Below are 23,738 nucleotides of genomic sequence, written 5' to 3' on the forward strand. Positions count from 1 at the left end.
GGAGGTGAAATGACAGTTATCTGGGCAGGAAGAGGCCCCCCATATCAAGTTCTTTCTTGGAGACCCCATTCTTGCCTGTTGGAAGTCCCCCTGACACAGACCCCCTAGGTCTAGAAATACTAAACCTCTGCATTTGTTCCTTACAGACTTCAGAGCTACAAGACTTTCCGCTCCTATCATGTCACCACCACGTGCTCTGAAAACAGTTATCTCCCCTTAGCCAGAGGAAGCCGGCTCGGGAGGATGAGAGGGCTGGCAAGTCACACCTGGGGAGGTGACAAAGCTGGCTGCCCTGGGGGGCCTGGGATGCCACACCAGGGACGCTGCCCCTCCCAGTAACTCTGTGTCAGTTGTGATCTGTCCAGGTCTTCCGGGCACGGGACTTCTGCGGTAACAGACTGTGTCAAGTGCTTCGCCCCTGCTCCCCCCTCCCCCCCAAATATCGGAATTTCTGTTTAGGAGACAGTTTAAAAGGAAAGTTGTCTCGGAAACAGTCTTGCTTAGGACAGTTCCCTCTCTCCGAGGTCCTTTCTTAGGATGGGGAGCCCTTCCCCGACTGGCTGTCATTGCTTTCTAAACGACAAAAAACCCTGATTTGTTTTTTCTCACTGGAAGGCAAGGTGTGGTTCGTTAAAATGAAGGTAGACGCGCGCAGGCTGCTCCTTGCTTGGCCAGAAGCGCGCAGCGTCGGGGGCAACCGGCCCCCCCCCACCCCCGCTCCGGCGCAGCGGAATGTAAACCTCTGTAAACCTCGGGAAGATTCGGTTTCTCCGATTTTGTTTTGTAATCGGCGTTTTATTCTAGGAAATCTCTTCCTTATTGCGGTCGAAGCTTGATGTTCTTAGCATACTTCTCTGCTTCGCGGGTTCGACATGGACAGGCGCAGAGTAAACCAGGCGCAGACGAACCCGGTCCCCGCGCATCCCTCCCGCGCGCATCCCTCCCGCCCCAGCATCCCTCCTGCCCCCCCCCCCCCCAGATGACCGCCGCCTGCCCCCCTGCCCTGGCTGCAAAACCCGCGCGTGTCGAGGACTCTCGGCTCCCGTGAGGCCTTCCTAGGAGGGGAGCGTCGGCATGTCTGGGGACCAAGGGCGGCCTGGAGCCTGCGCGCCCGGAGGCCCCTCAAACCACTTCAACTTCTGATGGAAAATCCGGCCGGCAGGGGGGAGGCCGGGAGAGAGGCCAGGGGAGATATCACATCCTTGCCGGTGTCTGCTCTTCCTCCTCTGCCCAGAAATCCCCCCGACCTTCGGGTCTGAACACCAGCCCCCCGACTCCAAGTGTGTATTTGGATAGATTTTTCCGCTCCCCACATACATGCCTGTCCCGGGCAGGGCTCTCTTCGCAGCCACCCTCCCGAGGAGGCTCCTCCTGGCCGGGGCCTGGCGCTGGGTATGACTGGGTGCCTCGCTAGGCCTGCCCGGAGGTGCTTGGAGCAAGGAAGAAGGGATCCAGTCCTGCAGAGCCCCGCGTAGAGACTGCGTCTCCACCTACTTCTGCAGGTCGTCGCCGACCTCCTTGCCCTTGGTGCCCTGCGGGCGGGAGATGCGACTTTGGGATGCTCCTGGGAGCAAGGCCGTGTGCCCGCAGGCCCTGCCCCGGTGCGGGCCTAGAGGGCCCAGGCAGGCCACCGATCTCTTGCATCCACAGCCTGCCGCCTTTATGGGTGGGACTTGCAAGAGGGGCTCCGTGCCGCGGATGGCATTGCTCCTAAAAGGCGGCCCTGATGCCTGCCAGGAGGAGAGAAAAGGGTAGTGCTGGAAAAGACCGCGAGTGCGTTCCCCAAGGGGCAGGAATGGGTGGGCTCCTGGCAGCACAGTAAATGGGGAAAGACTGTACCCCACATTCCCACCCTTGGGAGAAAAGAGGCAGAAATAAACGTGGGTGCTGGTGCCCCTCCGCGCATTGATTTGGCACCCACTCCTGCTGCTGGGAGGGAAGCCCCCCTCCCTCCCATGAGATAGAAACCGGTGGAACCGGGGCAGGAGCTCGGCCTCTTCCCCTGCACCCACCCCGGTTGCCTGGGAGGCCTCGCCCACTGCTTCTGCCCATCTACCCAGGCCCTGGAGGAGAGGGTCCGGCTGGAGCTGTGGGCCCACTGGGGCGGCGCCCTTGGGCTGGGAGGGCTTAGCCCGGGGCCTAGCAGAAGAGGGTGCGCCCCAGGCTGGCAGGTTGCACCAGCCAGACGTGCCCTGAACGCCTCCCCCACCCCCCCCCCACCCCGACGGAGGAACGACTGGGATGGGCCCTCTTGGGTCCACGGGCCAGGGGCACCCTGGAGCTCCCAACCCAGACGGGGTCGGCTTCGTCTCCTTTCCGCTCACCCTCCCTTCCCCCCAAATAAGTAACCCGGAGGGCCGCGAGCCCCGTGGGGCACCGGGCCTTGTGCGCGGAGCCGGGAGGGATGGACTTCCTGGAGCATCAAAACTCCCCTCCTGTCCTCCCTGCTGGGCTCAGGATATGGGGCGCTTGCTTCTCTTCAGAAAAGGAAACGTAGCTCTTCCAAAAATATAAATCAGCGCTGACGTCCAAATATTTCTTTTGTCCTCCAGCATCCTCTGTGAGGATAAATAAAACGTGCTCGGCGCCCGGAGCCCGACTGGGGACCTCGGGCGCCCAGACGCCGCCTTGGAGGAGCTACTTTTCGGGAGCCCTCCCTCTCAGCCTCTCATCCTTTCCCCAGCACCCCCCCACCCCTCCTCCAGGCCTGCGGGCGGTCTGTGCTCTGGGAGGCGACAGGACCCTGGGTCGGGACTGGGGCAGCTCTGGGCCACGGAGGGCGAAGGGCCCCCAAGGCTGTCGTGAGGGGGCAGCCAGTGGTTCTTGGTGCTGGGACAGGGGAGGGGACCCTGTGAGCAGGGCAGGCCTCGGCTCTCGGGCCAGCGGAGTCCGCCTGCCGTCCTCCAAAGAGGCCCAGAAGACGCCTCTGCAAGCTGGCCTTGCTGGAGGTCTCCTCTTCCCTAGGAGCTAGCCGCCAGGTTCCCCACGGGTGTCCCCAACCCCAGGACACCTCCTCTTAGAGGGGACCCCAGAGGAGCCCGTGCATGGGGCCTCCACGACGCTGCATGGAGTATCTCGGGAGACTGCTGCCCAGGACAAAGAATGGGGCTTTTCAGCGTCAGAAGCTGTGGCCTGTCCTTGGCCTGGTCCAAGTGTTGACCTCTGGAGCCCCTCAGGATGGCTTGGGCTGCGTCCTCTGCCCGGCGCCTCCACGTCCCTCCGCCCTGCAGTTTGGGAGACGGACTGATGGATTCTCACCGGGGCCTGGAGAAGGCTGTAGCAGCAGGAGGGCCGCTGGCGCCTCTGCGCCCCTGCTTCCCCTCCTGCTCCCCTGACCCCCGGGATGGGGAGCCCACCAGCCTTTCTCCTGCCCCCCAGTGAATCCCCCGCGGCCTCCAAGCCTAAAGTGCTTCCGTGGCGGGGATCCAGGCAAGAAGCAAGCCCCACCTGCCCGGCCGCTGACCTGCGCCCTTCCCCGCCGCCCTTCCCCTGGGCGAGCTCCCTCCCGGCCCCGCTTCCTCGGGCTGCGCGGTGGGGGCCGCGCCCGGCCACCCCTCGCCTCTCCAGGGGGGTCTTTATTGATGAGCTGCCTCCAGGCGCCCCGCCCAGGGCGTCCCAGAAGGGTTTAGACAATCCATCACCCACCACTTCAGGAATGCTTCCTCCCTTTCAAACACCATCGGCGCACACCAGGCGGGCCGGGCGGGAGGGGCGCGCCCTGGAGAAGAAAGCAGCCGGACGGCCCGCGTCAGGCCATCCCGCAGCCCCTCGGAATCAGGGACTCGCGCCAGGAACCTCTGCGGATGCTGAGCGCGGCCCGCGTGGCCCCGTCCTCCGCCCTGCGCTTGGACTCCCTGCAGGACCCCGCCCCCCGGCCTGCCCGCGGGCTGGTGCGTGCGGGGGAGCCAGCGGCCTCGCCCCGGCCGGCGGGACGTGCAGTCGGGGGCTCCGGGGAAGGCCGCGCGCGCAGCCGGGGACCCCGACCTCGCCCGCCCTGCTCCCGGGCCCGCGCCCAGAGGCCCGACTCCCTTCCGCTTCCGCTGGGTGGCGCCCGGCTCTCGGGAATCGCAGGCCGCCCGCAGCCCCGCCCGCCCCCGCTCCACCTGTCGGTGGTTCCTGACGCCGCCGCCGGCCCGCACCGCAGCCCTGCACCCCGCAGCCCCGCAGCCCTGCAACCCCGCAGCCCCGCAGCCCTGCAGCCCCGCAGCTCTGAGGTCCCGCAGCTCCGCAGCCTGCAACCCCGCAACCCTGCAACCCCGCAGCCCCGCAGCCCTGCACCCCGCAGCTCCGCTAACCCCGCAGTCCCACATCTCAGCATCCCAGCATCCCCACAGCCCTGAAGTCCCGCAGCTACGCTGCCTCGCAGCCCCGCAGCTCAGCAGCCCTGCAGCCCCAAGGCCCCGCAGCTCAGCAGCCCTACAGCCCTGCAGCCCCGCAGCTAAGCAGCCCCACAGCTCAGCATCTCAGCAGCCCTGCAGCTCTGCAGCTCAACAGCCCCGCAGCCCTGCAGCTCAACAGCCCCACAGTTCAGCAGCCCTGCAGCCCCGCAACCCCGATAACCCCGCAGCCCTGCACCCCGCAGTCCCGCATCTCAGCAGCCCAGCAGCCCCGCAGCCCTGAGGTCCCGCAGCTAAACAACCCCGCAGCCCCATAGTTCAGCATCTCAGCAGCCCCGCAGCCCTGCAGCCCTGCAGCTAAGCAGCCTCGTAGCTCAGCATCTCAGCAGCCCCGCGGCCCTGCAGCCCCGCAGCTCAACAGCCCCGCAGCTCAGCAGCCCCGAGGCCCCGGGCCCCGCGGCCCACACCCCAGGTTCTTTCAGAAATTATCGCTTACCCGGTACTGGGCACTCGGTCGGCCACCTGAGGGGCACACTGTGCTGTTCCCATCCCCCACCCGTCAACACTTAAGAAAACAAGGCGCACACTGGGCGCTCCTCTATTGCAGGGCGCGCTCTCCCTTGCAAACAGGCTAACACTGCTCCGAAGAAATTCAGAACTCAGTTCAGTTATTGTGATTTTTCGAAGCAAGGGACAGAGGGGGGGCGTCTTCATGGGTGAGTTCCCACGCAGCGCTCTCGGGAGGGGTGCTGGGGAGCAGCCGAGTGTGGAAGCCGGTTCCCAGGGGGGTGCAGCAAGGTGCCCGGAGAAGGCGCTCTCCTGGCGGCAGACAGGCTCCTAGACCTCTGGCTCGCCTTCAGCTCCAGCGCTGTAGGACCACAACCTTTCGCTTTTGTTATTTCTCACTGCTTTTGACTGAAGGAAGCCAAGCCGCTTCCTAAATTTGTGCTCGTGAAAGTCTGCAAAATAAAGAGAACTTTGGAGGTCCTTTTAGGGAAGGCTGCATAGGAGGGGAAGGGGATGAGCAGGGCAGGGGTGGACTTGGGTTGAGAAGGCCAGAGGTACTAGATTGGGAACCTGAGACCAAGTTAACCACTGGCCTTCCTCTGCCCTATGGTATCAGAAAGAACAGGGTTTTCTTTGTTGTTTGTTTTTTTCTTTTAGGAAATATGGCATTCTGCAACTGTAACTGACTTGTATTTTAAGGACTCTAAAAATTAGATTTATTGAGACATAATTTCTATACAATAAAGCACACCCATTTATATGAAAAAAGTTGGGGTCTTCTTTTTCTCTTTATATTTTTATCATGAAAAGTTTCATAGTACAGAGAAGTTATACAGTAAGCCTCCTCTTCAATACCCCTCACCTGCATTTAACAATGATCAAGATTTTGCCATCCTTGCTCCATTTTTATTTTCTTTTTCTATTTTCATCTCTTGCTGAAATATTTTAGGGCAAATCCAGACATTGTGCTTTAAGAGTGCAACTTATTACTCCTTAACACACCCACCAGCTCTAGCCCTCTCATACCTAAATGACATTTTGGTGCAGACAAGCACAATTCCTTGGGGAGATTTGAAATGGGGCAGGAACATTGTCCTGGATGTGTATCTTACAAACAGAACCCTCCATCCTGCTACTCTGTCCACTCAAGTGACTTGCAGCCCTAAATATCTCGGCTTTCTCCTGGCTGCTGGAACTGCCAAGAAGTTGACAAACTCTCCCTCCTGCAGTCTCGCTGGGGCTGGGTGTGTGCTTTAGCAGTAAGCTGTGAAAAGGGGTGCAGCCATTCATTCGTTCAGCGGCCAGAGTTAACCCTACACTGTCTCCATCCATGCACATCAGGTCACGCTTGCAGTATTTAATTTATTGCAAAATCACACGTGGCCTTTGAATATATCTGTTCCTCTGTATGTGTGTGTATGTTTATCCATGTGGGCCATGTAGTAGTTTCTGAGTCGTTTACTCAGATAGTGACTAGCGAGGGAAGAGTTTTTCATACTTTTTGGAAGGGCCCATGAGAAGGTTTTGGACTCGCCTGGAGGACAAAAGAGGTCCTGAGAGGTGGACCAGGTGGCATTGGTTTGCCTGTATCTCCAACCTCCAGTCCACACACTAAGACTTTGTACAAAGATTTCAGAAATATTTCCTATAGATTTTTTTCTGCCCCCCCCTCCCCCCGCCCCAGTAATACGTGTTAGCTTTGTTCTTAGCATTTCCCTCACCCTCAGGGCAACCCTAAGCAGATGATTGTGGTGTGGAGATCTTAGTAGCCTCAGATTTTGACAATTGCACAATTGCACCTGGTCCTGATGACCTTGAGTAAGTCTTAAAGGTTCAATTCCTACTTTTTTTTTTTTTTGGTAAAATGGAAGTAATATTAAAAATTTAAAAACAATGCCTCCCAATGAAACTTGAAGAAGCACTAACACTGTGACCTCTACACTTGTATCCTGTTCTTTCTTGTTGGCCCAATGCAGCAAAAGCACCGTTTGGTTTTAAGGTACTTCTGTAAGTTTTATGCGGACTCGGGACCTTTCCTTCCGCAGGCAATCTTTTCAATGCTTGTTTGGCTTTGTCCCTAATAAGGAAATGATGGTGGGCCCATTGCCTACAGGTTCAAGTCTGCAACCCTCTGCGGGCTGGGGGCTCGGGTCTGGGGCAGGTGCAGGCTGCGGGGGGTGCTGGGTGGCTCCGCAGGAAGGGAGAGTAATGCGGGGGTGGGGAGGTGGGGGGCCGCTTCCCCGAGGGTAGATCGCGCAGCTGCTGTGGGCATCCGACTGGTTCGCAGCACCCGGGCCTGGACGCACGCCCTGCAGTGCGGTGGGTCAAGGCCGGGTGGTCGAAGCCCGGCTCGGTGACCAGGCGCGGGGTGCGTGCGCGGTCCAGGCCCTGCGGGGTAGGGGCCAGAGCCTGGGGCCCAGCGCCCGGCCGACCCCGTTAGGCCAGCGGATGGTTGACTCACCGGGGGGTCGGGCCACCGACAGCTGATTTGCACTGGAAACCTGCGCGATCCCATATGGGAAAAGCAGGAACGTGCGGAGCAGACACTTGCCTGCCCGCTGCTGCTTGAGCTGCAAAGGCGCCTCGGACCTGGGCCGCCGCAGAGCAGCCCCGCCGCCTGCTTGCTTTGGGTGGAGATTCCCTGGGCCTGTGCAACAGGCTTGCGGGACGCGGGGAGGCGGCCAGGGGGTCCCCAGCTCTCCCTTGGCCCCAGGCCGCAGGGCCAGGGCGCGGCACCCCGCTCCGCCCCGCGGGGCTCACGAAGCTCCGACTCGGGAAATGCGCCCTGCCCCTGGAGACACCGGGTCCGAGACGCTTTCCGCGCGTGGAGTGTTCTGCCGTGGATCTCCTGGCCCGGGCGCCCCGCGCGCTGGTTGCCTGGCCCTGAGCAAGGCGCTTCCCTGTTCCCGACGTCAGTGCTGTCATGCCTGTGGTCGGGATCCTGACCCCAGCGGGCCCACGGCCTCGTCGCGCGGGGTGAAGGATGCAGGCTGCGCCCGCCCTGGCCCAGGCCCTCGGACGCGGTCCCCCGGTCCCCCGGTGGCTCAGCGCGGCCGGACCGCTCGGGGTGCAGGGCCTGCAGGGCGGGGCGGGGGTCGGGGTGGCTCGGGGGCGCGGGGATGCAGGGGGAGCGCACACGGCTTTCCAGGTGGCTGCGACCCCGGGGAGGGGGGAGCTCCGCGGAGGGGTGACTCGGGACGCGGGGCAGGGATGGGGGGAGCTCACAGAGCGGTTCCAGAGGGCTGCGACCCTGGGAGGGAGGGGGTCCGGGTGGCTTGGGGTGCAGGGCACGGGGATCCGGGGGGGAGCCCGCACGGCTCTCTAGGGGGCTGCGACGGGGGGCGGGGGTCCGCGGCGGGGTGGCTCGGGGACGGGGGCAGGGATGCAGGGCGCAGGGATGCGGGAGGAGAGCACAGAGCGACGGGAGGCGGGGGGGGGAAGGGGGCTCCGCGGCGGGGTGGCTCGGGGGCGCGGAGCAGCGATGCGGGGCGCAGGGATGCGGGGGGAGCGCACAGAGCGGTTCCAGGGGGCTGTGACCCTGGGGGGGTGGTGTCCGGGGTGGCTCGGGGGCGCGTGGACCGGGGAGGGGGGAGCGCGCACGGCTTTCCAGGTGGCTGCGACCCCGGGGGAGGGGTCCGCGGCGGGGTGGCTCGGGGGCGCGGGGCAGGGATGCGGGGCGCAGGGTTGCGGGGAGCGCACAGAGCGGTTCCAGGGGGCTGCGACCCCGGGGTGGAGGTGAGCGTCCGCGGCGGGGTGACACGGACCCGGGGGAGCGCGCACGGCCGTAGCCAGGACCCGTGCCCAAATGGCGCTGGAAAGGGGCAGGCGATCCCCGGCCTAGCGGGGCTGTGGGCTCGGGTGGGCGCGGCCCCTCCCGCAGGGCAGCCCTGGGAGCAGGGCGGGAGCAGAGGCAGCGACCTCGGGAGCCCCAGCAGGTGCGCATCCTCCCAGGAGAAAAGCGCAAGGGCAGGGCGGGAGCAAGGCGGAGGCCCGAGGCTTGAGGGGCCCCCGCGGCTCGCAGGCTTCGGGCGGGAGCCGGGCCTCTGGCGGGAGCCGGGCCGGGACCTCCGCAGCCCCGGCAGGTGAGGCTAGGCCGCGCCCCGCTGTGCGTCCTCCCCGAGTAGAAACCCCGAAGCCCTTTAACAGCCAGTTCACAGAAGCCCTTACTCTTTAAACGACCTGGTGCAAAACAGGTTTCCTTTCCTCTGGTTCTTTCCCTTCCTTCCTTGCATTACTGGTTTGGGCAGCCAATGTTGCGCCTCCCGGTTGGTGGCCAGAGTGTCCTTATATGTGAGTTTTGCTGTTTAATCGCCAGGATCCACAGGACTTTCCCTATCAGCATGGATCTAGGGTAGAGTCAGAATTTTATCTTCCCAATTGGAGGGATAATATATATTTGGAAGAAGCGACGTGCCTTTTGTTTGGCTCTTGCTGGCTGTGGATTAGGCCCCGCAGTCACTAGTGGGGTGTCCCAGCCCAGAAAGCCTAATGAGAGACTCAGCTGTGACTGGCTCTTGGCTTTGAAAAAAGACTGGTGAGTCAGATATCACCTATTTACTTGTCAAGCCTCTGGAGTTAAAATGTTCAGAATTTGAAAAACTGTGGGTTTTCATTTGTCAACTTTTCATTCAGCGCAAAGGGGGCTCATTTTTTTTTCTTTCCCCATCGAAAGGAAAAGCTGTTTGAAGACAGGAAAAATTTAAACTAAACCTCCGGGACCCATGTCACGGAACAAAATGGGTGTGGAAAGTAAAACGGGCCAACAGGCCAGACAGGGTTTTGGGAGGGAGCCTGGGAGAGGCAGGGACGATTAGGCCTTTTGGACAGTGATGCCCTGCTGAATAGGGTGATGCACGCGTTTGCTGACCTGTGCTGGTGCAAAGTACAGAGGGTAGGCAGTGACAGAGTCTCTTAGGGGCGCTTTCCATCTGGGACAGTAGGTTAAATATCCCCCGCCTCTGGTTGTTCTGTGTAGATGGAGGGTGTAGGCCCGAGGCTGAGGGAATTGGCCCTGCTGAGCTCAGCAAAAATGGAATTTAAGGAACTCGTTTTGTGGATTCTATCCCTAAACACTTCCGCAGTTGGAGGGCTCTCAGAAAAGGGCTGAGCCTGAAGTCTTCTCCACTGTAAATCAGTTACAAAAAATGTACTTGAATTGGTGCGCATCTTATGAGCTAGATTTAACAAAAGGGACAGAAACGTAGATGCATATAGCAGGTAAGTATGATGAGAATTTGTGTGTGTGGTTGTGATTTTTTTTTTTGGCTTTTCATTTTCTGACGTTATGGATTATGTGTAGATCCATAGTAATGCGAGAATAATACATAATTTTGAGTTCTTGAATTCATTTTAATGTATTCCCTTTCCCTTTCTGACTAGGAAATTGTTTCAAGATCAAGGTTTGATTGATATCTGGACTTTAGATATTTCTACAAAGTGAAGACCAGAGTTGGGTAGTAGAGGTATCACCCCTTAAAAATATTTTTCCTGGCCTATGTTACTTATTCATTTTCTTTATTTTTTATTTCCTTTTCTTATATAATGACTTAGTGCAATTTACTTTCATACCTGGAATTTCAATTGACGAGAGTGGAATAAATCATGTTACTCAAATAATGTGGGGAATTTCATTTGCATCATTACAGTTACCTTCATGGCATCTACTTCTTACTGCTTTAGTGCTACTTTAAGAAAAGGATTAAACTTGGAAAATTTAAAGGATTTTAGAATATTCCGAGTTTCACTTTTAGTTTTTGTGCGATAACTTACATTGTATTTACTTATGATTTACCTTGTCTTTTTTTAGAGAACTTGAACAATTTAGTGAAAGTCTATTAGCCTTCCCATTAATCCTCTAAAGAGAGAGGTAAACACATCTTTTCTCTTTGAAAGTATGAAAATGGAGTCTTTGGAAGATTAAAAGTAAACCCTGAGGACAATCCAGTTTGACACTTTCATTAATTACTGGGAGCCTCAAAAGAAAGCAGTGGGTCAGGGAATAGGACAAAAATGTACTTAAAGAATCCTTACTATACCTGGAGAACTTTCCAGATATATGTTTCTTGGGCAGCCCGGGTGGCTCAGCGGTTTAGCACTACCTTCAGCCCAGGGCGTGATCCTGGGTCCCTGGATGAGTCCTGCATCAGGCTCCCTGCATGGAGCCTGCTTCTCCCTCTGCCTGTGTCTCTGCCTCTCTCTCTCTCTCTGTGTCTCTCATGAATAAATAAATAAAATCTTAAAAAAAAAAAGATACATGTTTCTTTGGTTTGCCTGGCATCTTTTCCTTCCTTTTGTTGGTGACATCTCTGTATCCTTAAGTGTATCCTCCTACTCACTGTCGTGCTGGTATAGTCACGCTGTTATGATACCCCCAGACGTGGGGTGGGCATGTGACCTAGGCCTGTCTATACCACACATCCTTTGGCCCTTGTGGTTGTCCAAGCACAGGCAACTCAACCTCAGTCACTTAGTATCCTCTGGGATTGCCCATAAAGATAAAAAGGAGGCTTACTCTTTTCTCTCCTGGATCAGGAATCATAAGGATACATCCTTGGAGATTTTTGTGACCATCTTGTCACTTCCCTGGCTCCTTGATGGGAAGCCCACTTACAAGAGAAGAGAACCAGAACCAGCCCCCAAAGGAAGCAAAGGAGAAAGAGTATGGGCTAACAACACTGCTGGAAGCTGGGAGCTGCCCAGGCCCTGGGAGTCTCTTTTAATCAGCCAATTCCTCTCTTCCACAAACTTTTTCTTTCTTTCCTTTTTTAAAGATTTTATTTATTTATTCATGAGAGACAACAGAGCGAGAGGCAGAGACACAGGCAGAGGGAGAAGCAGGCTCCCTGTAGGGAGCCCGATGTGGGACTTGATGGGGGGTGGATCTGAGCCAAAGGCAGATGCTCAACCACTGAGCCATTCAGGCGCCCCCACAAACCACTTTCAAGTACTATTCTGTCCTGGGCACCGCACTAGATGCTGGGGAAACATTCAGGGGAAGACAAAGTCTTTGCTTTCAAAACTTAAATTTGAGGGATGGATTGACAACTAAGTATACAAAAAACCCTTTCAGGTAAAAGAAAATGGTATGAAGACAGACCATTACCAAGTTAGTACGTAGATGAGAAACTTCCTGAGGGTCGTGTAAAAGAGGAAAATAGCCCTTCTAGGGTAAATAACCTTTACCCTTCTAGGTTCTGTAGCTGAGGCCACTCCCTCCCTATGATAAAAGACAGACTGAGAGAAGATAAAACAAACAAAAAAGCAATGACATATATGCCTCTTGTATACATGGGAGAGACCTAGGAAAACTGAGCAGCTCCCTGAAATGGTCCCAGCCACCACTATAACTATCATCTAAAGCTAAAGGCAAAAAACAAAAAAACAAAAAAACAAAAAAAAAAAAGATTTTGAGGGAGGTTGGAGCCAGTTGTGGGAGATCATCAGGGAAAACACAGTAAACAAGGATAAGTTTGTCATGCAGATTTAAATAGGCACTTCCTCCAATGCTAAGAGTTTCTTGAGATTTAAGTTCTCCTCTCCCCCATAGGAGAGGGGAGCACTTACAAATGGAGATTTCCCTTATAAATGCAAATGTCCCTTACAAAGGGTGACGTTTGCTCAGTTTTCAGAGCTTTTCCTGAGTCTATTTCTTTTCTTTTTGTTTTTAAGATTTATTTATTTATTTATTTGAGATAAAGAGAGAGATGGGGTGGGGGGTGAGGGCAGAGGGAGAGGGAGAGAGAAACTAAAGCAGACTCAGCTCTGAGCGTGGAGCCCTACTCAAGGCCCGAACTCACAACCCCAAGATCAGACCTGAGCTGAAACCAAGAGTCAGACACTTTAATTGACTGTGCCACCCAGGCACCCATGTGTCTGCTGTTTCTTAAAAATAATCAGGTCAACCTAATCCTTATGTCAAAGTGGCATATTTTGGGGTGGTTTATGCTTCTCTTCAATATGATGATAATGTAACAGGGAGGTGCAATAGAGAAATGAGTGTTGGGGGTCACTCAGAAGAGCCCTCCCTAGGGTGAGATGGTTCTGAGACTTGATAACTGAAAGCAGCCAGCTAAAGGAAGATCTGGGTCAATTTAACAGAAGGCATAAAGTCGCCAAAGAGTGATCTTGGGACATTTAAAGGATTTCAAGAGGACCAGGGTGCCTGAACTGACATTCTTGACTCTAGGTGCCAGATGTTCAGAATGAGAGAGACAGTGCTAATAGATAGTGATCAAGTTTGACACCTGGGCTCTTCTTTCTTAGGTATTCACCCCTGCAAACATCTACCATTCTGTTAGTGGCCATATGACATTGCCACAGACATTTTACAATACGGCGCGATAACAGCCACGTGACTTTCTTCAGTTTTCCATGAGGCACTCCTGTTTTAGTGACATATGTTTATAGATATGCCAATTGTTCTCATATTATTATTATTTTTTTATTTTTTAATTAATTTTTATTGGTGTTCAATTTACCAACATACAGAAAAACACCCAGTGCTCATCCCGTCAAGTGTCCGCCTCAGTGCCCTTCACCCATTCCCCTCCAACACCCGCCCTCCTCCCCTTCCACCACCCCTAGTTCATTTCCCAGAGTTAGGAGTCTTTATGTTCTGTCTCCCTTCCTGATATTTCCCCACATTTCTTTTCCCTTCCTTTATATTCCCTTTCACTATTATTTATATTCCCCAAATGAATGAGAAATTGTTCTCATTTTAACCACAGAGTCACATGAATCCTAAACTCAGTAGGCACTGAAGTCTGATGTCAGGATTAGTATAGATACATGACAGAGTGGAAGAAATTCTTGTTGAGCTCAGCACTGTTCAAATGATGGCAGGTCATGCATGCAGGACTGGAACTGAGAATGCTGGAGGAACACCTGTGTAGGGTCAAGGGGATTGGGCCCTGGTTAAGAGGATGAAGATGACACTCATGATAAAAAGATGACGGAGTGAGGAACATTTGGCTTAAAAAAGCTGAAGAGGGATTTGCTTGTGGTCTTCAGGTGAAACTTTCATTGAAAATCAAAAGTGGGGCATGCCCGGGAGGATCAGGAGTTTAGCATCTGCCTTCAGCTCAGGTCATGATCCCAGGGTCCTGGGATTGAGCCCTGCATCAGCCTCTCTGCTCAGTAGGGAGCCTGCTTCTCCCTCTCCCTCTGCTGCCACTTCCCCTGCTTGTGTGCCCTCTCTTGTCAAATAAATAAATGAAATGTTAAAAAAACAAGAAGATTAAAATTGGTTGATTGAGTTTTTAATCTATAGTGAAAGGAAACCAAGAATGGTATCGATTAGGATGGTTTAGGCTGCAAGGAAGAGAAATCCTTACCAATACACTGATCGTATTATCTCATGTACCTGGGAGTCTCGGTGTAGGGCAGGTTTGGGATCTGGTTGTGTTAGTAGCTCAATCATGTCAACTCAATGATCTGTTTTTCTACTCTGCCAGCCACAGAATTCGCTTCATCCTAACTTGTTTATGTTCTGGTTGGAAGATAGCATCAGCTGCTGCTGTATGTAGGCTTTGCTGTTTGCATTCAGAAGAATATGTATGTATATATATTCTTTATATAAAAAGAATCCTTTATATGTATAAATATAAAGTCTCTCTCTATATATATGTATATATATATATATATATATATATATATATATATATATATATAAAGTCTTCTCTTCCAACAATGAAATGAAAGTGCTCCTTTCTTCATCTTTTAGGGCCAGTGTAGAGCCTGTGTATCTCTCTGGATCAGGAACAGTGCCCAGCAGAATGTCATTCGCGGGGCATGTAAGCCAGTCATAGGCCAGTACCATGGGGTTGATTTGGGCTACTTAGGCTACCTCTCTGGAGACCTAAATTACATGGTCTCATGGGTCTCACATGTGTCAGGAGATTAAGAAATGAAATATGGATTCTTTATGAAAGAAGGAAGGGGAAATGCATATAGAATAGAAAGTATACCTTTAGGCTAAGTATAAGGAAGAGTAATCTAATATAGATGATTTTAAATATTAGGCAAATGTAGCATGAAAAGATATGAAATCTCTTAAAAATTATAGTGTTCTATTTGTCTGAAATTATATCTCTGATCCAGTCTGAGCGTGGAGGCATGGTGGGGTAGGAGCATTTCCATTTTAGAGTTAACTGAGATGCTGCTTGACACAGGAATTTGAGAGTGTCACCTCAGGGGTTTCGATGTAGTATTTGAGAATGAGGTGTATGGCACTCTATTTTTAAACAGTGATTCATATGTATGTAGTGTGGCCTGTCAGCTGAGCTCTATTTGGAAACTACTGGTAATGAATACAAAATAGAAATATATATATTTTTAAGTACATAAGGAACATTCACAAAAATTGACAATGTTCTAGGCCACAAAGGAAGTGTCAAAAAATTCCAAAGAATTAGCATCCTATGAACCATATTCACTTACTGAAACACAGTAAGTTTAGGTGTTTATAACAAGGACATAGGACAATCTAAAAAACACATTTGGGAGTGTATTTTTCAAAGTATGAAATAATGATGGAATTAGAAAGCTTATCAGAAGGGAAATCATGAAATACTGAGAGCTGATGACCAAGAAAGCACTTTACCCTGAAGTGCAGGTAAAGCATTACCTAAAGGGAAATTTATAGCTTTGAAACTAATTATCAGAAATTAAGAAAGATTGAGAGAGAAAAAAAAGATTGAGAGCAAGGAAGCTAATGATTTAACTCAAGAAGCTAGAATAAAAATAGTAAGGCAAGCTAAAGAAACAATGCATTAGTCTGAATTCTTACGTAGAAACAACTGAGTTCACACTGGCTAGATTTAGCAGAAAATACACTTATTAAGGGGTGTTTAAAGATACTGATTTGGGAGGAGAGTTAATTTTGGATGCATCTGGTGCTGCATCACCAGAACAAAATTGAACCCCACCAGAAAATAGCCATGCAAAGACCCTTACATGCTTACCACCACCCCTGGGCACCATTAATACCTACCATGGGACTTTAGGGTCTTCTTGACTAATTAATGCCCCTGAAGCCACCCTGGCCTGAGAGGAGTTTCTACATTCCATGCGTGGCACCTGGTTTCTTGTATTACTCTCTCTCAAACCCAACTCTCACATGAGTGAGTCTGATGGGCAAAATCAAATTCTCAGGTACGAAGCCTAAGGGTGGCTGGGAAGGTGAGTTTCTGGCTTGCACCTTGGGACATAGAACTCATCAGGTGGGAAACTCCGAAGAGATGGGTTTGAGCAGGTGCATGGCAAATACTTTCTGTATCCAAGAAGGAAGGAAATCATAAAGCTAATGGCAGAAACCAATGGATAACCACCATCTGGAATATTGAGATCGTTTATAGGATCAAAAGATGCTTCTCTGAAAACAGTAGGATAGACACTTCTCTGATAATACTTTGAAAAATTGGTGTCACGCACGCATCCTCTCCCCTTGTCTTTCTCCTCTCACTTGTGTATACGCATGCACGCACAGTTACACATGCACATACCTCTTGCCAGGAAAGAGCTAAAGGGTTATAACTTATAAACTTACAATTCTTCACTAACTCAAGGTGCAGAGTCTTGAGAGACAGACAATGATTGGAGAGGTCTGACTCAGATGGCTGTCCCTGTCAGATGGCTGCTGGGGAGAAGAGAGCTTCTGGCCCCCTTCATGTCTGGATTGACAGGCAAGCTCCCAGTAGGACTACACACAATAGGAAATATCTCACAAGGGCGGCCAGCAAATAACAAATATCTAGTACTTGCAATGTGACTTATTTTGTTAGTATCCTATTGATAGGCATTTGTATTTTTTTAAATTTTTTTTATTGGAGTTCAGTTTGCCAACATATAGCATATCACCCAGAGGCATTTGTATTTTTTCCAGAATTTCCTTATTATAAAAACCTCAGCAAATATCTTTGTCATAATTTTTCTCCTAGAAGTGAAATTACTGGACAAAAAGATATGAATAATTTTAAGGCTCTTGATTAAGCTCTCAGGTTACTTTCTTTAATGGTTGTAACAAGTTATAGCCTCACCTGCTGTGATAAGGGAGGGTCCATCTCACTGCATCTTTGCCAGCTTTGATTATTCTGTAACAGAGGTGGCATTTCATGGTTGTTTTAATTAGAATTTTAAAATATGTATGAGGGTAAACAATTTTACATATATTGTTTGAACTAATAAGAACAGCCTTTTGCAAGGTAGACATCATGATATCCCTTTATAGATGAGAAAACAAGTTCAAGAAAGATGAAGGAATATCCCCTCAATCCTTCAGTCAGTCAGTAGAGGATGTAGGATTCACACCTATTTTTTCTTTTTGACTCTAAAGTCTTCATTCTTTTTTTTTTTTAAAGTAATCTCTACACCCAATGTGGGGCTTGAACTCATGACCCCAAGATCAAGAGTCACATGTTCTTCTGACTGAGCTAAGCAGGTACCCTTAAAACCTTCACTCTTGGGAAGCCTGGGTGGCTCAGCGGTTGGGCGCCTGCCTTCGGCTCAGGTTGTGATCCTGGGATCCAGGATTGAGTCCCACGTCGGACTCCCTGCGAGGAGCCTGCCTCTCCCTCTGCCTGTGTCTCAGCCTCTCTCTCTCAGTCTGTGTCTCTCATGAATAAATGAAATAAATCTTTTAAGAAAAAAAAACTTCATTCTTAATTATTACTTTAATTCAGAGAATTCAACTAGATATTCAACTAAATATATAAATTAGAATATTTGAGGATAAGAAACAAATGGAGCCAAAGTTTCCCCCCACCCCCAAAAAATGTTCCAAGGAACACAAGACTTATCAAATTATTTGAGTGAAAAACAATATTTAAAACATTGGGAGATGCTGAATAATGTGTCCCTTCTTGGACACTCATAGCAAACATCGGACTATTTCCAACTTTGAGAAGTCTCAAGACAAGCATACAGTTTAAGTCTGCTTAACATTCCAGAAAAATGGTGTTTCAGAGAAATATATTTTGGGGAATGCTACCAAACATTGCACCTCTTATTACTGTGTCATGTTTTATTGCATAGGTCGGAACAGCTAGACAATGGTAAATGATATTGGTGGTAGTGGGTACTTTGTTTTCCTCCTTATTTAAGGAGAATGTTTCTAGTATTTCATCACTAAGTATGAAGTATGAATTTAAGATACATACAGGATTTGTTATCTTAAATAATAATCCTTAATTTGTTATTTCCTGACTTAAAGAATCAGAAATGTTATTACTGGGATGACAGGGTGGCTCAGGGGTTGAGCATCTGCTTTTGGCTCAGGGGGTGATCCTGATCCTGGGATCGAATCCCACATTGGGCTCCCTGTGAGGACCCTGCTTCTCTCTCTGCATGTGTCTCTGCCTCTTAAAAAAAATTATTACTCTTCCCCACCCCATGTTTTATGTTTTTAATGTCACATTTTACATACTTTAGTCTTGTGTATCTCTCTTTTTAAAAGATTTTATTTATTTGTTTGAGAGAGAGTACGAGTGGAGGGGCAAAGGGAGAGGGAGAAGCAGACTCCCTGCTGAGCAAGGAGCCTGATACAGGGCTCCATCCCAGGACCCCAAGCTCACGACCTGAGCTGAAGGCAGACACTTAACCCACCGAGCCACCCAGGTGCCCCTATCTTGTGTATCTCTTAACTAATTATCATGAAAGTGAAGGGATATTCCATGTGAAATGTAAATGTGAAAGTGAAAAAGATACTTCACACAAATGGAAACCAAAAGGAAGCTGGAGTAGCTATACTTGTTTCAGGCAAAATAGACTTTAAAATAAATACTGTAATAATATACACAGAAGTGATTACATAATGATAAAGGGGTCAATCCAACAGGAAGGTGTAACATTTGTATATATTTATGCTCCCAACGTAGGAGCACCTAAATATATAAAGCAGATATTGACAGAAATGAAGAGAGAAATAGAAGCAATACAATAATAGATGGGGACTTTAATATTCCCTTAAATCAATGGGTAGATCACCTAGACAGGAAATTAATATGGAAACATCAGCTTTAAAAGACACATTAGACCAGATGGACTTAACAGATATTTATAAGACATTCCATTCAAAAACAGCAGAATGAAAAAAAACAAAAACAAAAACAAAAACAAAAAAACAAAAACAGCAGAATGCACATTCTTTTTGAATGCACATAGTGTATATTCCAAGGTAAGTCCGATGTTAGGCCATGAAACAAGTCTTAATAAGTTTAAGAGGATTGAAATCATATCAAGTATCTTTTCTGATGACAATGGTATGAATCTAGAAATTAGTTACATGAATAGAACTAAGGGATTCATAAATACATAGAGATTAAACAACATGCTACTGAACAATCAATGGGTTGAGGAAGAAATCAAAAAGGAAATTTAAAAAATACACTGAAATGAATGTAATGTACAAAATTTTATGGGATGATGGATATCCTAGGAGAAATGGATAAATCCTAGAAACATACAACCTACCAAGACTGATTCAAAATGAAATTGAAAATCCAAATAGACCGATTACCAGTAAGGAGATTGAATTGGCAATCAAAAGCATCCTCCAAAACAAGTATAGGACCAGGCAGCTTCACTGATGAGTTTTACTGAATGTTCAAAGAAGAATTGACATCAATCTTTCACAAACTATTCTAAAAAATAGTAGAGGAGGGAGCTTCTCCAAATTCATTTTATGAGAGCAGCATTACCTTGATATCCAAACCAGACAAGGAAGCCTCCCCCTACCCCCCCGACACAAATTACAGGACAATATTGCTGATAAACTCAGATGCAAAAATTCTCAACAAAATATTAGCAAACCAAATTCAAACCAAAAAACTTTTTAAAAGTTTTTTAAAAGTTTAAAACTTTTTAAAAGTTTTATATCATGAGACAAAAGAGGGTCATTTGTAATAATCGAGTGAAATTTATTTCAGGGATGCAGAGGTGGTTCACATTTCGCAAATCAGTCAATGGATAAACTACAAAATGGAGGATATGATCATCTGATCAGATGCAGAGAAAGCATTTGACAAATTCAACACCCGTTTATGATAAATTCTCAACAAGGCAGGTATAGAAGGAATGTATCTCAACATAATAAAGGCCATATATGACAAACCCACAACTAACATCATACTTAGTGGTAAAAAGCTGAAAGATTTTCCTCTAAGATCAGGAATAGGACAATAATACTCTTGCCACTTTTGTTCAATGTATTTTTGGAAGTCCTAGCCATAGCAATCAGACAAGGAAAAGAAATAAATGGTTCCCAAATTGCAAAGGAAGAAGTCAAACGGTCACTATTTGCGGATGACTTTATATTATATATAGAAAACCCTTAAGACTTCATAAAAACTATTAGAGCTAGTAAATGAATTCGGTAAAGTTGCAGGATGGAAAATCAATATGCAAATACCTGTTGCATTTCTACATACTAATAATGAATCTTTAGAAAGAGAAATTAAAAAAACAATTCCATTTACAATTGCATCAAAAAGAATCAAACACCTACAATAAATTTAACCAAGGAAGTGAAAGACCTATATATTAAAAACTACAAGGCTTTAATGAAGGAGATTGAAGAAGCCAGAAATGATAGAAAGATATTCTGTGCTCATGGATTGGAAGGATTAATATTGTTAAAATGTCCATCTACGCAAAACCACCACAGATTCAATGCAATGTCTACCAAAATAGCAATGACATTTTTACAGAAATAGCACAAAAAATCATAAAATTGGTATGGAATTTTAAAGACCCCAGATAGTCAAAACAATCTTCAGAAGGAAAAACAAAGCTGGAAGTATCAGGCTGTCTTATTTCAAACTATATTACAAAGCTATAGTAGTTGGAATAGTGTGGTATTGGCATAAAAACAGACATATAGGTCAAAAGAACGGAATAGAGAGCCCAGACTTAAACCCAAACACATGTGGTCAATTAATTTATGACAAAGAGCCAAGATTATACAATGTGGAAAAGACAATGTTCGCAATAAATTGTGCTGGGAAAATTGGATAGCCTCATGCGGAAGAATGAAACTGGACCACTAAGATGTACCATACACAAAAATTAACTAAGAAATTAATCAAATACTTGAACATAATATTTGAAACCATGAAATTCTGATAAGAAAACATAGGTGGTAAACTCCTTTACATAGGTCTTGGCAGTGAGTTTTTGAACCTAACTCCAAAGGCAAAAGCAACAAAAGCAAAAGTAAAAAAAATGGAAATATATCAAACTAAAAAGCTGCTGCATAGCAAAGGAAACTATTAACAAAATGAAAGGAAAGAAGATATTATCAAATAATACATATGATATGGGGCGGATATCTAAAATATCCAAAAACAGGGCATCCCTGGGTGGCTCAATGGTTTAGTGCCTGCCTTTGGCCCAGGGCCTGATCCTGGAGTCCCGGGATCGAGTCACACGTCAGGCTCCCGGCATGGAGCCTGCTCACTCCCTCCTCCTATGTCTCTGCCTCTCTCTCTCTATGCCTGTCATGAATAAATAAATAAATAAATCTTTAAAAAAATAAATAAAATATCCAAAAACATATGTATATATAAAATCTACAACTCAACACCAAAACAAAACAGACCCCAAATCTCCCGCCAAAACCCAAAACCCAAACAATCCAATTAAAAAATGGGCAAATAATACAGCAATAGGGACTGTAGTCAATGGTATTGTAATAGCATTATATGGTGACAGGTGGTAGCTACCCTGGTGGTGAGCAGAGCATAACGTATAGAATCGCCAAACCACTGTGTGGTACACTTGCAGCTAATGGAACATTGTGTGTTGTCTATACTTCAATAAAAATATTTAAAAATGGACAGAACACCTGAATAGATGTTTTTTTCTAAAGAAGGCATACACGCGGCCAACAAGTACCTGAAAATACGCTTTACCTCGTTAATCTTCAGGGAAATGCAAATCAAGACCACAATAAAATATCTCCCCTCACACCTGTTAGGATGGCTGTTATCAAAATGACCAGAAATGACAAGTGTTGGTGAGATTGTAGAGAAAAGCAGTACAGCCCTTAGGCACTGTTGGTGAGGATGTGAGTTGGTACAGCCACCGTGGGAAATAGCATGAGGTTCCTGAAAAAATTAAAAATAGGATTACAACATGACCTAGCAATTCCACTTCTGAGTATTTACCTGAAGAAAACAAAAATGCTAATTCAAAAAGATATCTGTCTCTTGTTCATTGGCAGCATTATTTGCAGTAGCCAAGATATGGGAACCACCCAAATGTCCATCATAAATGAGTGGATAAAGAAATGATAGTGTAGATATAAGTGGAATATATTTCAACCATAAAAAAATGTGAAAATCTTACCATTTGTGACAACATGGGTGGACCTAGAAAGTATATGCTAAGTAGGTCAGGCAGAGGAAGACAAGTATCATATAATCTCTCCTATATGTGAAATTTAAAACCAACCAACCAAACAAACAAAAATCTAAGCTCATAGATTTAGAGAACAGATTGGTGGTTGCCGGAAGTGGGGAGTATGGCATGGGAAAGATGGATGAACTGTTTTTAAGTTTAAATAAATGGAATAATAAAAATAAACCCGAAATGGGTGTTGAGTATGAAGTAATCAGCTTCTCATACAAAGGGGAAAAACATGCAGTGGTAGGATACTCGTTTAGCAGAGAGGAATATTTTTGCTGAAATAGGGAAAGTGTTTCAGTGCTCTTGCGTATGGTTTCTGCCCTGGGCTGAGGAAGGCACACACTTTCTCCCAGAAAAAGTGGTGTTGAGGCTCATTACTCTAGGCTGGAGAAGAGAGAAGGCCTCTTCCTTGCTTATCATTCATTCAGCAAATGTATATATACATACATATATATACGCATTGAGTGGCTACCACGTGCCAGGCAGTTTTGGGTGCTATGTCTCTCACATTGTCAGTCTAAGCGAAGTTTTAAAGACTTAACTTTGATGTGGGGCCATCTGCATCCCCCATGCCAGTAGGACCTAAGATGAAGATTTCTGTCTCTGGTCCCCTTCCTCTTCATTTCTCACCTTCGCCACATGGTGTCTACAGCTGTAGGCACTGGGACATGGGTGGGCATCTTTCCCCTAGACATACACACCCCGGCCCAACTGTGGCTCAGATGTCACATAAATATTCAAAATATGGAATTACAAATTCCAAATATTCAAAATGGAACCAGGGCAGAAAGGATCTTACTACTCAGGACACAGGATTTTGCTTTAGGTGGGAGAAGTCCTTGGAGATAGACCTGATGGTCCTCGGGACGTTGACGAATGAATGATTGCATTTCAGCTTTGGAAACCATTTTTTCACCAACAATTTCCTTGTCTACGAGTTTATGAGGCCATAAATAGCCCTTGTGTGCATAATGAATTCTGACATCATAGGTCTGTGGAACTTAAAAACAGCAGGTTAGCCAGCACTTTTATTAGCAGTACACCCCGAGGCTGCACAAATAGCCCTTCACCACTCAAATGTTCTGTTATAAACTTTACTATAAAACATTCCCTGGCCTTTCCTCTGTCTTCAGTGAGGCCACTTTTTCACGGTGCAAGTAATTTCCTCCCCCATGCCCCAAGGATTGTTAAGATATTTCATATAAAACCTGGTGCACATGCATGTCTTCCATCTTGGCTGTGGGGCAAGGCAGGTTTAGGAGAGGCTGTGCGACCCTAAGACGATGACAGAATGAGAGCTGGTTTCTTAGGTCTCTGACAAAGCTTGATGACCTCTATCTTCTCTCTTGCTCTTTGTCCCCAACCTGGGATGCGTGACATTTTGGAAATTTTATTTGAATGAGTGAAGAAAATGGAAGTTGAAAGATAAGCGGAGGAAGAGTGGGAATTAGTAGTGTCATATTGATTCTTAGTCTTCATTGTTCTTAGTCTTTT

The 23,738-nt window shown here is 48.4% G+C and overlaps 1 long non-coding RNA gene across 2 annotated transcripts in view; it reads left to right on the forward strand.

The window, feature by feature from the left end:
• LOC140594660 (uncharacterized) overlaps positions 1-23,738 on the forward strand; it is a 79,806-nt gene that overhangs the window by 2,474 nt on the left and 53,594 nt on the right. Inside the window, exon 2 of one of the 2 annotated variants that reach the window (XR_011995734.1) lies at positions 147-5,612. The exons of the other annotated variant lie outside the window; for it this stretch is intronic. This is a non-coding gene — a long non-coding RNA (uncharacterized lncRNA). Of the gene's footprint in view, positions 1-146; positions 5,613-23,738 lie in introns of those variants that run through there. 2 annotated transcript variants of the gene reach the window in all.

Source organism: Vulpes vulpes, chromosome 12 (assembly GCF_048418805.1).
Source record: "Vulpes vulpes isolate BD-2025 chromosome 12, VulVul3, whole genome shotgun sequence".
Taxonomy (NCBI): Eukaryota; Metazoa; Chordata; class Mammalia; order Carnivora; family Canidae; genus Vulpes; species Vulpes vulpes.